This window comes from Crassostrea angulata, chromosome 1, assembly GCF_025612915.1.
Source record: "Crassostrea angulata isolate pt1a10 chromosome 1, ASM2561291v2, whole genome shotgun sequence".
Lineage (NCBI taxonomy): Eukaryota > Metazoa > Mollusca > Bivalvia > Ostreida > Ostreidae > Magallana > Magallana angulata.
In genome coordinates this window covers 43,354,196-43,370,275 of record NC_069111.1, presented here as the reverse complement: position 1 = coordinate 43,370,275, position 16,080 = coordinate 43,354,196, and the positions used below count along the sequence as shown (strand labels likewise).

At 38.3% G+C, this 16,080-nt stretch overlaps 9 non-coding genes across 9 annotated transcripts; all 9 read left to right on the top strand.

The window, feature by feature from the left end:
* The first annotated feature begins 1,027 nt into the window (after positions 1–1,027).
* Positions 1,028–1,146, top strand: LOC128170280 (5S ribosomal RNA). Its single transcript, XR_008241788.1, has one exon. It is a non-coding gene; the product is annotated as a 5S ribosomal RNA (ribosomal RNA).
* Positions 1,147–4,041: 2,895 nt separating this feature from the next.
* On the top strand, positions 4,042–4,160 carry LOC128170279 (5S ribosomal RNA). Its single transcript, XR_008241787.1, has one exon. It is a non-coding gene; the product is annotated as a 5S ribosomal RNA (ribosomal RNA).
* Positions 4,161–5,692: 1,532 nt separating this feature from the next.
* LOC128170277 (5S ribosomal RNA) lies at positions 5,693–5,811 on the top strand. The gene has a single exon (XR_008241785.1). It is a non-coding gene; the product is annotated as a 5S ribosomal RNA (ribosomal RNA).
* Positions 5,812–7,341: 1,530 nt separating this feature from the next.
* On the top strand, positions 7,342–7,460 carry LOC128170276 (5S ribosomal RNA). The gene has a single exon (XR_008241784.1). It is a non-coding gene; the product is annotated as a 5S ribosomal RNA (ribosomal RNA).
* Positions 7,461–8,998: 1,538 nt separating this feature from the next.
* LOC128170275 (5S ribosomal RNA) lies at positions 8,999–9,117 on the top strand. The gene has a single exon (XR_008241783.1). It is a non-coding gene; the product is annotated as a 5S ribosomal RNA (ribosomal RNA).
* A 1,534-nt stretch (positions 9,118–10,651) lies between these two features.
* Positions 10,652–10,770, top strand: LOC128170274 (5S ribosomal RNA). The gene has a single exon (XR_008241782.1). It is a non-coding gene; the product is annotated as a 5S ribosomal RNA (ribosomal RNA).
* Positions 10,771–12,298: 1,528 nt separating this feature from the next.
* LOC128170273 (5S ribosomal RNA) lies at positions 12,299–12,417 on the top strand. Its single transcript, XR_008241781.1, has one exon. It is a non-coding gene; the product is annotated as a 5S ribosomal RNA (ribosomal RNA).
* A 1,539-nt stretch (positions 12,418–13,956) lies between these two features.
* LOC128170272 (5S ribosomal RNA) lies at positions 13,957–14,075 on the top strand. Its single transcript, XR_008241780.1, has one exon. It is a non-coding gene; the product is annotated as a 5S ribosomal RNA (ribosomal RNA).
* Positions 14,076–15,609: 1,534 nt separating this feature from the next.
* On the top strand, positions 15,610–15,728 carry LOC128170271 (5S ribosomal RNA). The gene has a single exon (XR_008241779.1). It is a non-coding gene; the product is annotated as a 5S ribosomal RNA (ribosomal RNA).
* Positions 15,729–16,080: the final 352 nt, after the last annotated feature.

The window sequence follows — 16,080 nt, the reverse complement described above, 5'->3', positions numbered from 1 at the left end:
GCAAGGACATCACAAATCCTACACTGCAAATCGAAAACACTTACTGCATCTTCTAGTGCTATATCCTATATCAAGATGAAAGCTATCCAAAGTACCAGTCCCAGAAGAAAGACTATGGACAAGCGTTTTTCGTTGATGGACAGCGAACGTCGCTTTAAAAGAGCGTGTGAGCAGATTGTCCAACTCAACTACAAGATGTCTGACCTCCAGTCCCGATACAGTAGAGCCAAGGCAGAGAATCATCGTTCCTTCAGATACAGCCTTAGACTGAGACTGGCAGTTGTTGAGGGACTCAGAAACATGTACTACGACTACGCTCACAACAAAGCACAGACAGTAGCAGACCTAAGGCGTGAAATGTTTGGAGAAGATGTACAGATCATCTCCGACGACATGTCAGACTCCGGATCAGATGAGGAGTACTGAGCGGTTACTACAGATATAACTGCAAACGGCTCTTTTTAGAGCCATGAAATTTTTTCGAAAAGATGTCTCTATACAATACAATAGAAATACAGTGTACATATCAATGAAATCAAAATAGATAAATTATCAATGGAAAAAATGAACATATACACCAAAAACAAATTACAACAGCAACATCACATTACACTTGCATATCCCACAATTGAATTTTACTTTTGTAATACAGATAAATATTATTTATCCCCCCCCCCCCCCCCCGCCCTCTTTTCGTGTAATAGAAAGTGCCCGATGATATATCAATCCCTCTCATCATCTACAAACACAAGTGTATTCTGTCATATCATCAAATAAAAAAAAACCACAAGGCGTCTTACAAGACCCCCCCCCCCCCTTTTTCACATTCGCAACAGTAGCAAGTGCGCGTTCAACCCCCCCCCCCCCCCCCTTTACAAAACAAAGTAAACATTTCTATGGAGTGAGTCAGTGAGTAACATATAGCTTTTATTACACTAAAATATAAATATCTAAAACATGAAATTAAAATAATTGAAATTTCTTTCACAACTGTATCTTTATGTACGCAATATAAACCCTATCTAATGTCTACGGCCATATCACGTTGAAAGCACCGGTTCTCGTCCGATCACCGAAGTTAAGCAACGTAGAGCTTGGTTAGTACTTGGATGGGTGACCGCCTGGGAATACCAGGTGTCGTAGACTTTTTTTTATTTCAAATAAAATTTCATCAATTTTTTTTTTATCAAAAATAATTCTCATAATTCGCCCTGCGAATAAATTTTCCAATGATCTCCAAGTCATCATGGTCTAAGGGAGACAAGTCCGTGAAAAACGTGCGGTGAAATTTACATGCATGCGGCAGACAAGAAATAAGCAAGTAAAATAAAACATAGCGAATCAATCGCATTACAAAAAACAATGAAACGATATTTTGTCCATGTATGAAATACCGATTATTAATGATTAACGAAATATTATATGCTTAATTAATTACCTTATACAATACACATAATTATGTATCTCAATTTTGAAGAAGCGAAATAGCGGTATATTAGGGTAGATAATTGTCAGCCCAAGCTCAGCAATCATGGCACCTGGCACAGCATTTGAGACAGATAATAACTTGTTTATTCAGGCGACTCGTGTCGCCTTATGAAATGAAACGAGTTTCTCAATTAGCAATGCCACTGTGCGCTATATAGTGGGGTGCGCGAAGAGCAAGGACATCACAAATCCTACACTGCAAATCGAAAACACTTACTGCATCTTCTAGTGCTATATCCTATATCAAGATGAAAGCTATCCAAAGTACCAGTCCCAGAAGAAAGACTATGGACAAGCGTTTTTCGTTGATGGACAGCGAACGTCGCTTTAAAAGAGCGTGTGAGCAGATTGTCCAACTCAACTACAAGATGTCTGACCTCCAGTCCCGATACAGTAGAGCCAAGGCAGAGAATCATCGTTCCTTCAGATACAGCCTTAGACTGAGACTGGCAGTTGTTGAGGGACTCAGAAACATGTACTACGACTACGCTCACAACAAAGCACAGACAGTAGCAGACCTAAGGCGTGAAATGTTTGGAGAAGATGTACAGATCATCTCCGACGACATGTCAGACTCCGGATCAGATGAGGAGTACTGAGCGGTTACTACAGATATAACTGCAAACGGCTCTTTTTAGAGCCATGAAATTTTTTCGAAAAGATGTCTCTATACAATACAATAGAAATACAGTGTACATATCAATGAAATCAAAATAGATAAATTATCAATGGAAAAAATGAACATATACACCAAAAACAAATTACAACAGCAACAACACATTACACTTGCATATCCCACAATTGAATTTTACTTTTGGTATACAGATAAATATTATTTATCCCCCCCCCCCCCCCCCGCCCTCTTTTCGTGTAATAGAAAGTGCCCGATGATATATCAATCCCTCTCATCATCTACAAACACAAGTGTATTCTGTCATATCATCAAATAAAAAAAAACCACAAGGCGTCTTACAAGACCCCCCCCCCCCCCAGGGAATACCAGGTGTCGTAGACTTTTTTTTATTTCAAATAAAATTTCATCAATTTTTTTTTTATCAAAAATAATTCTCATAATTCGCCCTGCGAATAAATTTTCCAATGATCTCCAAGTCATCATGGTCTAAGGGAGACAAGTCCGTGAAAAACGTGCCGTGAAATTTACATGCATGCGGCAGACAAGAAATAAGCAAGTAAAATAAAACATAGCGAATCAATCGCATTACAAAAAACAATGAAACGATATTTTGTCCATGTATGAATTACCGATTATTAATGATTATCAAATATTATATGCTTAATTAATTACCTTATACAATACACATAATTATGTATCTCAATTTTGAAGAAGCGAAATAGCGGTATATTAGGGTAGATAATTGTCAGCCCAAGCTCAGTAATCCTGGCACCTGGCACAGCATTTGAGACAGATAATAACTTGTTTATTCAGGCGACTCGTGTCGCCTTATGAAATGAAACGAGTTTCTCAATTAGCAATGCCACTGTGCGCTATATAGTGGGGTGCGCGAAGAGCAAGGACATCACAAATCCTACACTGCAAATCGAAAACACTTACTGCATCTTCTAGTGCTATATCCTATATCAAGATGAAAGCTATCCAAAGTACCAGTCCCAGAAGAAAGACTATGGACAAGCGTTTTTCGTTGATGGACAGCGAACGTCGCTTTAAAAGAGCGTGTGAGCAGATTGTCCAACTCAACTACAAGATGTCTGACCTCCAGTCCCGATACAGTAGAGCCAAGGCAGAGAATCATCGTTCCTTCAGATACAGCCTTAGACTGAGACTGGCAGTTGTTGAGGGACTCAGAAACATGTACTACGACTACGCTCACAACAAAGCACAGACAGTAGCAGACCTAAGGCGTGAAATGTTTGGAGAAGATGTACAGATCATCTCCGACGACATGTCAGACTCCGGATCAGATGAGGAGTACTGAGCGGTTACTACAGATATAACTGCAAACGGCTCTTTTTAGAGCCATGAAATTTTTTCGAAAAGATGTCTCTATACAATACAATAGAAATACAGTGTACATATCAATGAAATCAAAATAGATAAATTATCAATGGAAAAAATGAACATATACACCAAAAACAAATTACAACAGCAACAACACATTATACTTGCATATCCCACAATTGAATTTTACTTTTGTAATACAGATAAATATTATTTATCCCCCCCCCCCCCCCCGCCCTCTTTTCGTGTAATAGAAAGTGCCCGATGATATATCAATCCCTCTCATCATCTACAAACACAAGTGTATTCTGTCATATCATCAAATAAAAAAAACCACAAGGCGTCTTACAAGACCCCCCCCCCTTTTTCACATTCGCAACAGTAGCAAGTGCGCGTTCAACCCCCCCCCCCCCCCCCCCTTTACAAAACAAAGTAAACATTTCTATGGAGTGAGTCAGTGAGTAACATATAGCTTTTATTACACTAAAATATAAATATCTGAAACATGAAATTAAAATAATTGAAATTTCTTTCACAACTGTATCTTTATGTACGCAATATAAACCCTATCTAATGTCTACGGCCATATCACGTTGAAAGCACCGGTTCTCGTCCGATCACCGAAGTTAAGCAACGTAGAGCTTGGTTAGTACTTGGATGGGTGACCGCCTGGGAATACCAGGTGTCGTAGACTTTTTTTTATTTCAAATAAAATTTCATCAATTTTTTTTTTTTCAAAAATAATTCTCATAATTCGCCCTGCGAATAAATTTTCCAATGATCTCCAAGTCATCATGGTCTAAGGGAGACAAGTCCGTGAAAAACGTGCGGTGAAATTTACATGCATGCGGCAGACAAGAAATAAGCAAGTAAAATAAAACATAGCGAATCAATCGCATTACAAAAAACAATGAAACGATATTTTGTCCATGTATGAATTACCGATTATTAATGATTATCAAATATTATATGCTTAATTAATTACCTCATACAATACACATAATTATGTATCTCAATTTTGAAGAAGCGAAATAGCGGTATATTAGGGTAGATAATTGTCAGCCCAAGCTCAGCAATCCTGGCACCTGGCACAGCATTTGAGACAGATAATAACTTGTTTATTCAGGCGACTCGTGTCGCCTTATGAAATGAAACGAGTTTCTCAATTAGCAATGCCACTGTGCGCTATATAGTGGGGTGCGCGAAGAGCAAGGACATCACAAATCCTACACTGCAAATCGAAAACACTTACTGCATCTTCTAGTGCTATATCCTATATCAAGATGAAAGCTATCCAAAGTACCAGTCCCAGAAGAAAGACTATGGACAAGCGTTTTTCGTTGATGGACAGCGAACGTCGCTTTAAAAGAGCGTGTGAGCAGATTGTCCAACTCAACTACAAGATGTCTGACCTCCAGTCCCGATACAGTAGAGCCAAGGCAGAGAATCATCGTTCCTTCAGATACAGCCTTAGACTGAGACTGGCAGTTGTTGAGGGACTCAGAAACATGTGCTACGACTACGCTCACAACAAAGCACAGACAGTAGCAGACCTAAGGCGTGAAATGTTTGGAGAAGATGTACAGATCATCTCCGACGACATGTCAGACTCCGGATCAGATGAGGAGTACTGAGCGGTTACTACAGATATAACTGCAAACGGCTCTTTTTAGAGCCATGAAATTTTTTCGAAAAGATGTCTCTATACAATACAATAGAAATACAGTGTACATATCAATGAAATCAAAATAGATAAATTATCAATGGAAAAAATGAACATATACACCAAAAACAAATTACAACAGCAACAACACATTACACTTGCATATCCCACAATTGAATTTTACTTTTGTAATACAGATAAATATTATTTATCCCCCCCCCCCGCCCTCTTTTCGTGTAATAGAAAGTGCCCGATGATATATCAATCCCTCTCATCATCTACAAACACAAGTGTATTCTGTCATATCATCAAATAAAAAAAAACCACAAGGCGTCTTACAAGACCCCCCCCCCCCTTTTTCACATTCGCAACAGTAGCAAGTGCGCGTTCAACCCCCCCCCCCCCCCTTTACAAAACAAAGTAAACATTTCTATGGAGTGAGTCAGTGAGTAACATATAGCTTTTATTACACTAAAATATAAATATCTGAAACATGAAATTAAAATAATTGAAATTTCTTTCACAACTGTATCTTTATGTACGCAATATAAACCCTATCTAATGTCTACGGCCATATCACGTTGAAAGCACCGGTTCTCGTCCGATCACCGAAGTTAAGCAACGTAGAGCTTGGTTAGTACTTGGATGGGTGACCGCCTGGGAATACCAGGTGTCGTAGACTTTTTTTTATTTCAAATAAAATTTCATCAATTTTTTTTTTATCAAAAATAATTCTCATAATTCGCCCTGCGAATAAATTTTCCAATGATCTCCAAGTCATCATGGTCTAAGGGAGACAAGTCCGTGAAAAACGTGCGGTGAAATTTACATGCATGCGGCAGACAAGAAATAAGCAAGTAAAATAAAACATAGCGAATCAATCGCATTACAAAAAACAATGAAACGATATTTTGTCCATGTATGAATTACCGATTATTAATGATTAACGAAATATTATATGCTTAATTAATTACCTTATACAATACACATAATTATGTATCTCAATTTTGAAGAAGCGAAATAGCGGTATATTAGGGTAGATAATTGTCAGCCCAAGCTCAGCAATCCTGGCACCTGGCACAGCATTTGAGACAGATAATAACTTGTTTATTCAGGCGACTCGTGTCGCCTTATGAAATGAAACGAGTTTCTCAATTAGCAATGCCACTGTGCGCTATATAGTGGGGTGCGCGAAGAGCAAGGACATCACAAATCCTACACTGCAAATCGAAAACACTTACTGCATCTTCTAGTGCTATATCCTATATCAAGATGAAAGCTATCCAAAGTACCAGTCCCAGAAGAAAGACTATGGACAAGCGTTTTTCGTTGATGGACAGCGAACGTCGCTTTAAAAGAGCGTGTGAGCAGATTGTCCAACTCAACTACAAGATGTCTGACCTCCAGTCCCGATACAGTAGAGCCAAGGCAGAGAATCATCGTTCCTTCAGATACAGCCTTAGACTGAGACTGGCAGTTGTTGAGGGACTCAGAAACATGTACTACGACTACGCTCACAACAAAGCACAGACAGTAGCAGACCTAAGGCGTGAAATGTTTGGAGAAGATGTACAGATCATCTCCGACGACATGTCAGACTCCGGATCAGATGAGGAGTACTGAGCGGTTACTACAGATATAACTGCAAACGGCTCTTTTTAGAGCCATGACATTTTTTCGAAAAGATGTCTCTATACAATACAATAGAAATACAGTGTACATATCAATGAAATCAAAATAGATAAATTATCAATGGAAAAAATGAACATATACACCAAAAACAAATTACAACAGCAACAACACATTACACTTGCATATCCCACAATTGAATTTTACTTTTGGTATACAGATAAATATTATTTATCCCCCCCCCCGCCCTCTTTTCGTGTAATAGAAAGTGCCCGATGATATATCAATCCCTCTCATCATCTACAAACACAAGTGTATTCTGTCATATCATCAAATAAAAAAAAAACCACAAGGCGTCTTACAAGACCCCCCCCCCCCTTTTCACATTCGCAACAGTAGCAAGTGCGCGTTCAACCCCCCCCCCCCCTTTACAAAACAAAGTAAACATTTCTATGGAGTGAGTCAGTGAGTAACATATAGCTTTTATTACACTAAAATATAAATATCTGAAACATGAAATTAAAATAATTGAAATTTCTTTCACAACTGTATCTTTATGTACGCAATATAAACCCTATCTAATGTCTACGGCCATATCACGTTGAAAGCACCGGTTCTCGTCCGATCACCGAAGTTAAGCAACGTAGAGCTTGGTTAGTACTTGGATGGGTGACCGCCTGGGAATACCAGGTGTCGTAGACTTTTTTTTATTTCAAATAAAATTTCATCAATTTTTTTTTTATCAAAAATAATTCTCATAATTCGCCCTGCGAATAAATTTTCCAATGATCTCCAAGTCATCATGGTCTAAGGGAGACAAGTCCGTGAAAAACGTGCGGTGAAATTTACATGCATGCGGCAGACAAGAAATAAGCAAGTAAAATAAAACATAGCGAATCAATCGCATTACAAAAAACAATGAAACGATATTTTGTCCATGTATGAATTACCGATTATTAATGATTATCAAATATTATATGCTTAATTAATTACCTTATACAATACACATAATTATGTATCTCAATTTTGAAGAAGCGAAATAGCGGTATATTAGGGTAGATAATTGTCAGCCCAAGCTCAGCAATCCTGGCACCTGGCACAGCATTTGAGACAGATAATAACTTGTTTATTCAGGCGACTCGTGTCGCCTTATGAAATGAAACGAGTTTCTCAATTAGCAATGCCACTGTGCGCTATATAGTGGGGTGCGCGAAGAGCAAGGACATCACAAATCCTACACTGCAAATCGAAAACACTTACTGCATCTTCTAGTGCTATATCCTATATCAAGATGAAAGCTATCCAAAGTACCAGTCCCAGAAGAAAGACTATGGACAAGCGTTTTTCGTTGATGGACAGCGAACGTCGCTTTAAAAGAGCGTGTGAGCAGATTGTCCAACTCAACTACAAGATGTCTGACCTCCAGTCCCGATACAGTAGAGCCAAGGCAGAGAATCATCGTTCCTTCAGATACAGCCTTAGACTGAGACTGGCAGTTGTTGAGGGACTCAGAAACATGTACTACGACTACGCTCACAACAAAGCACAGACAGTAGCAGACCTAAGGCGTGAAATGTTTGGAGAAGATGTACAGATCATCTCCGACGACATGTCAGACTCCGGATCAGATGAGGAGTACTGAGCGGTTACTACAGATATAACTGCAAACGGCTCTTTTTAGAGCCATGAAATTTTTTCGAAAAGATGTCTCTATACAATACAATAGAAATACAGTGTACATATCAATGAAATCAAAATAGATAAATTATCAATGGAAAAAATGAACATATACACCAAGACAAATTACAACAGCAACAACACATTACACTTGCATATCCCACAATTGAATTTTACTTTTGTAATACAGATAAATATTATTTATCCCCCCCCCCCCCCCCCCCGCCCTCTTTTCGTGTAATAGAAAGTGCCCGATGATATATCAATCCCTCTCATCATCTACAAACACAAGTGTATTCTGTCATATCATCAAATAAAAAAAAACCACAAGGCGTCTTACAAGACCCCCCCCCCCCTTTTTCACATTCGCAACAGTAGCAAGTGCGCGTTCAACCCCCCCCCCCCCCTTTACAAAACAAAGTAAACATTTCTATGGAGTGAGTCAGTGAGTAACATATAGCTTTTATTACACTAAAATATAAATATCTAAAACATGAAATTAAAATAATTGAAATTTCTTTCACAACTGTATCTTTATGTACGCAATATAAACCCTATCTAATGTCTACGGCCATATCACGTTGAAAGCACCGGTTCTCGTCCGATCACCGAAGTTAAGCAACGTAGAGCTTGGTTAGTACTTGGATGGGTGACCGCCTGGGAATACCAGGTGTCGTAGACTTTTTTTTATTTCAAATAAAATTTCATCAATTTTTTTTTTATCAAAAATAATTCTCATAATTCGCCCTGCGAATAAATTTTCCAATGATCTCCAAGTCATCATGGTCTAAGGGAGACAAGTCCGTGAAAAACGTGCGGTGAAATTTACATGCATGCGGCAGACAAGAAATAAGCAAGTAAAATAAAACATAGCGAATCAATCGCATTACAAAAAACAATGAAACGATATTTTGTCCATGTATGAATTACCGATTATTAATGATTATCAAATATTATATGCTTAATTAATTACCTCATACAATACACATAATTATGTATCTCAATTTTGAAGAAGCGAAATAGCGGTATATTAGGGTAGATAATTGTCAGCCCAAGCTCAGCAATCCTGGCACCTGGCACAGCATTTGAGACAGATAATAACTTGTTTATTCAGGCGACTCGTGTCGCCTTATGAAATGAAACGAGTTTCTCAATTAGCAATGCCACTGTGCGCTATATAGTGGGGTGCGCGAAGAGCAAGGACATCACAAATCCTACACTGCAAATCGAAAACACTTACTGCATCTTCTAGTGCTATATCCTATATCAAGATGAAAGCTATCCAAAGTACCAGTCCCAGAAGAAAGACTATGGACAAGCGTTTTTCGTTGATGGACAGCGAACGTCGCTTTAAAAGAGCGTGTGAGCAGATTGTCCAACTCAACTACAAGATGTCTGACCTCCAGTCCCGATACAGTAGAGCCAAGGCAGAGAATCATCGTTCCTTCAGATACAGCCTTAGACTGAGACTGGCAGTTGTTGAGGGACTCAGAAACATGTACTACGACTACGCTCACAACAAAGCACAGACAGTAGCAGACCTAAGGCGTGAAATGTTTGGAGAAGATGTACAGATCATCTCCGACGACATGTCAGACTCCGGATCAGATGAGGAGTACTGAGCGGTTACTACAGATATAACTGCAAACGGCTCTTTTTAGAGCCATGAAATTTTTTCGAAAAGATGTCTCTATACAATACAATAGAAATACAGTGTACATATCAATGAAATCAAAATAGATAAATTATCAATGGAAAAAATGAACATATACACCAAAAACAAATTACAACAGCAACAACACATTACACTTGCATATCCCACAATTGAATTTTACTTTTGTAATACAGATAAATATTATTTATCCCCCCCCCCCCCCGCCCTCTTTTCGTGTAATAGAAAGTGCCCGATGATATATCAATCCCTCTCATCATCTACAAACACAAGTGTATTCTGTCATATCATCAAATAAAAAAAAACCACAAGGCGTCTTACAAGACCCCCCCCCCCCTTTTTCACATTCGCAACAGTAGCAAGTGCGCGTTCAACCCCCCCCCCCCCCTTTACAAAACAAAGTAAACATTTCTATGGAGTGAGTCAGTGAGTAACATATAGCTTTTATTACACTAAAATATAAATATCTGAAACATGAAATTAAAATAATTGAAATTTCTTTCACAACTGTATCTTTATGTACGCAATATAAACCCTATCTAATGTCTACGGCCATATCACGTTGAAAGCACCGGTTCTCGTCCGATCACCGAAGTTAAGCAACGTAGAGCTTGGTTAGTACTTGGATGGGTGACCGCCTGGGAATACCAGGTGTCGTAGACTTTTTTTTATTTCAAATAAAATTTCATCAATTTTTTTTTTATCAAAAATAATTCTCATAATTCGCCCTGCGAATAAATTTTCCAATGATCTCCAAGTCATCATGGTCTAAGGGAGACAAGTCCGTGAAAAACGTGCGGTGAAATTTACATGCATGCGGCAGACAAGAAATAAGCAAGTAAAATAAAACATAGCGAATCAATCGCATTACAAAAAACAATGAAACGATATTTTGTCCATGTATGAATTACCGATTATTAATGATTAACGAAATATTATATGCTTAATTAATTACCTTATACAATACACATAATTATGTATCTCAATTTTGAAGAAGCGAAATAGCGGTATATTAGGGTAGATAATTGTCAGCCCAAGCTCAGCAATCCTGGCACCTGGCACAGCATTTGAGACAGATAATAACTTGTTTATTCAGGCGACTCGTGTCGCCTTATGAAATGAAACGAGTTTCTCAATTAGCAATGCCACTGTGCGCTATATAGTGGGGTGCGCGAAGAGCAAGGACATCACAAATCCTACACTGCAAATCGAAAACACTTACTGCATCTTCTAGTGCTATATCCTATATCAAGATGAAAGCTATCCAAAGTACCAGTCCCAGAAGAAAGACTATGGACAAGCGTTTTTCGTTGATGGACAGCGAACGTCGCTTTAAAAGAGCGTGTGAGCAGATTGTCCAACTCAACTACAAGATGTCTGACCTCCAGTCCCGATACAGTAGAGCCAAGGCAGAGAATCATCGTTCCTTCAGATACAGCCTTAGACTGAGACTGGCAGTTGTTGAGGGACTCAGAAACATGTACTACGACTACGCTCACAACAAAGCACAGACAGTAGCAGACCTAAGGCGTGAAATGTTTGGAGAAGATGTACAGATCATCTCCGACGACATGTCAGACTCCGGATCAGATGAGGAGTACTGAGCGGTTACTACAGATATAACTGCAAACGGCTCTTTTTAGAGCCATGAAATTTTTTCGAAAAGATGTCTCTATACAATACAATAGAAATACAGTGTACATATCAATGAAATCAAAATAGATAAATTATCAATGGAAAAAATGAACATATACACCAAAAACAAATTACAACAGCAACAACACATTACACTTGCATATCCCACAATTGAATTTTACTTTTGGTATACAGATAAATATTATTTATCCCCCCCCGCCCTCTTTTCGTGTAATAGAAAGTGCCCGATGATATATCAATCCCTCTCATCATCTACAAACACAAGTGTATTCTGTCATATCATCAAATAAAAAAAAACCACAAGGCGTCTTACAAGACCCCCCCCCCTTTTTCACATTCGCAACAGTAGCAAGTGCGCGTTCAACCCCCCCCCCCCCCCTTTACAAAACAAAGTAAACATTTCTATGGAGTGAGTCAGTGAGTAACATATAGCTTTTATTACACTAAAATATAAATATCTGAAACATGAAATTAAAATAATTGAAATTTCTTTCACAACTGTATCTTTATGTACGCAATATAAACCCTATCTAATGTCTACGGCCATATCACGTTGAAAGCACCGGTTCTCGTCCGATCACCGAAGTTAAGCAACGTAGAGCTTGGTTAGTACTTGGATGGGTGACCGCCTGGGAATACCAGGTGTCGTAGACTTTTTTTTATTTCAAATAAAATTTCATCAATTTTTTTTTTATCAAAAATAATTCTCATAATTCGCCCTGCGAATAAATTTTCCAATGATCTCCAAGTCATCATGGTCTAAGGGAGACAAGTCCGTGAAAAACGTGCGGTGAAATTTACATGCATGCGGCAGACAAGAAATAAGCAAGTAAAATAAAACATAGCGAATCAATCGCATTACAAAAAACAATGAAACGATATTTTGTCCATGTATGAATTACCGATTATTAATGATTAACGAAATATTATATGCTTAATTAATTACCTTATACAATACACATAATTATGTATCTCAATTTTGAAGAAGCGAAATAGCGGTATATTAGGGTAGATAATTGTCAGCCCAAGCTCAGCAATCATGGCACCTGGCACAGCATTTGAGACAGATAATAACTTGTTTATTCAGGCGACTCGTGTCGCCTTATGAAATGAAACGAGTTTCTCAATTAGCAATGCCACTGTGCGCTATATAGTGGGGTGCGCGAAGAGCAAGGACATCACAAATCCTACACTGCAAATCGAAAACACTTACTGCATCTTCTAGTGCTATATCCTATATCAAGATGAAAGCTATCCAAAGTACCAGTCCCAGAAGAAAGACTATGGACAAGCGTTTTTCGTTGATGGACAGCGAACGTCGCTTTAAAAGAGCGTGTGAGCAGATTGTCCAACTCAACTACAAGATGTCTGACCTCCAGTCCCGATACAGTAGAGCCAAGGCAGAGAATCATCGTTCCTTCAGATACAGCCTTAGACTGAGACTGGCAGTTGTTGAGGGACTCAGAAACATGTACTACGACTACGCTCACAACAAAGCACAGACAGTAGCAGACCTAAGGCGTGAAATGTTTGGAGAAGATGTACAGATCATCTCCGACGACATGTCAGACTCCGGATCAGATGAGGAGTACTGAGCGGTTACTACAGATATAACTGCAAACGGCTCTTTTTAGAGCCATGAAATTTTTTCGAAAAGATGTCTCTATACAATACAATAGAAATACAGTGTACATATCAATGAAATCAAAATAGATAAATTATCAATGGAAAAAATGAACATATACACCAAAAACAAATTACAACAGCAACAACACATTACACTTGCATATCCCACAATTGAATTTTACTTTTGGTATACAGATAAATATTATTTATCCCCCCCCCCCCCCGCCCTCTTTTCGTGTAATAGAAAGTGCCCGATGATATATCAATCCCTCTCATCATCTACAAACACAAGTGTATTCTGTCATATCATCAAATAAAAAAAAACCACAAGGCGTCTTACAAGACCCCCCCCCCCCTTTTTCACATTCGCAACAGTAGCAAGTGCGCGTTCAACCCCCCCCCCCCCCCCCCTTTACAAAACAAAGTAAACATTTCTATGGAGTGAGTCAGTGAGTAACATATAGCTTTTATTACACTAAAATATAAATATCTGAAACATGAAATTAAAATAATTGAAATTTCTTTCACAACTGTATCTTTATGTACGCAATATAAACCCTATCTAATGTCTACGGCCATATCACGTTGAAAGCACCGGTTCTCGTCCGATCACCGAAGTTAAGCAACGTAGAGCTTGGTTAGTACTTGGATGGGTGACCGCCTGGGAATACCAGGTGTCGTAGACTTTTTTTTATTTCAAATAAAATTTCATCAATTTTTTTTTTTTCAAAAATAATTCTCATAATTCGCCCTGCGAATAAATTTTCCAATGATCTCCAAGTCATCATGGTCTAAGGGAGACAAGTCCGTGAAAAACGTGCGGTGAAATTTACATGCATGCGGCAGACAAGAAATAAGCAAGTAAAATAAAACATAGCGAATCAATCGCATTACAAAAAACAATGAAACGATATTTTGTCCATGTATGAATTACCGATTATTAATGATTATCAAATATTATATGCTTAATTAATTACCTTATACAATACACATAATTATGTATCTCAATTTTGAAGAAGCGAAATAACGGTATATTAGGGTAGATAATTGTCAGCCCAAGCTCAGCAATCATGGCACCTGGCACAGCATTTGAGACAGATAATAACTTGTTTATTCAGGCGACTCGTGTCGCCTTATGAAATGAAACGAGTTTCTCAATTAGCAATGCCACTGTGCGCTATATAGTGGGGTGCGCGAAGAGCAAGGACATCACAAATCCTACACTGCAAATCGAAAACACTTACTGCATCTTCTAGTGCTATATCCTATATCAAGATGAAAGCTATCCAAAGTACCAGTCCCAGAAGAAAGACTATGGACAAGCGTTTTTCGTTGATGGACAGCGAACGTCGCTTTAAAAGAGCGTGTGAGCAGATTGTCCAACTCAACTACAAGATGTCTGACCTCCAGTCCCGATACAGTAGAGCCAAGGCAGAGAATCATCGTTCCTTCAGATACAGCCTTAGACTGAGACTGGCAGTTGTTGAGGGACTCAGAAACATGTACTACGACTACGCTCACAACAAAGCACAGACAGTAGCAGACCTAAGGCGTGAAATGTTTGGAGAAGATGTACAGATCATCTCCGACGACATGTCAGACTCCGGATCAGATGAGGAGTACTGAGCGGTTACTACAGATATAACTGCAAACGGCTCTTTTTAGAGCCATGAAATTTTTTCGAAAAGATGTCTCTATACAATACAATAGAAATACAGTGTACATATCAATGAAATCAAAATAGATAAATTATCAATGGAAAAAATGAACATATACACCAAAAACAAATTACAACAGCAACAACACATTATACTTGCATATCCCACAATTGAATTTTACTTTTGTAATACAGATAAATATTATTTATCCCCCCCCCCCCCCCCGCCCTCTTTTCGTGTAATAGAAAGTGCCCGATGATATATCAATCCCTCTCATCATCTACAAACACAAGTGTATTCTGTCATATCATCAAATAAAAAAAAACCACAAGGCGTCTTACAAGACCCCCCCCCCCTTTTTCACATTCGCAACAGTAGCAAGTGCGCGTTCAACCCCCCCCCCCCCTTTACAAAACAAAGTAAACATTTCTATGGAGTGAGTCAGTGAGTAACATATAGCTTTTATTACACTAAAATATAAATATCTGAAACATGAAATTAAAATAATTGAAATTTCTTTCACAACTGTATCTTTATGTACGCAATATAAACCCTATCTAATGTCTACGGCCATATCACGTTGAAAGCACCGGTTCTCGTCCGATCACCGAAGTTAAGCAACGTAGAGCTTGGTTAGTACTTGGATGGGTGACCGCCTGGGAATACCAGGTGTCGTAGACTTTTTTTTATTTCAAATAAAATTTCATCAATTTTTTTTTTATCAAAAATAATTCTCATAATTCGCCCTGCGAATAAATTTTCCAATGATCTCCAAGTCATCATGGTCTAAGGGAGACAAGTCCGTGAAAAACGTGCGGTGAAATTTACATGCATGCGGCAGACAAGAAATAAGCAAGTAAAATAAAACATAGCGAATCAATCGCATTACAAAAAACAATGAAACGATAAATTGTCCATGTATGAATTACCGATTATTAATGATTATCAAATATTATATGCTTAATTAATTACCTTACACAATACACATAATTATGTATCTCAATTTTGAAGAAGCGAAATAACGGTATATTAG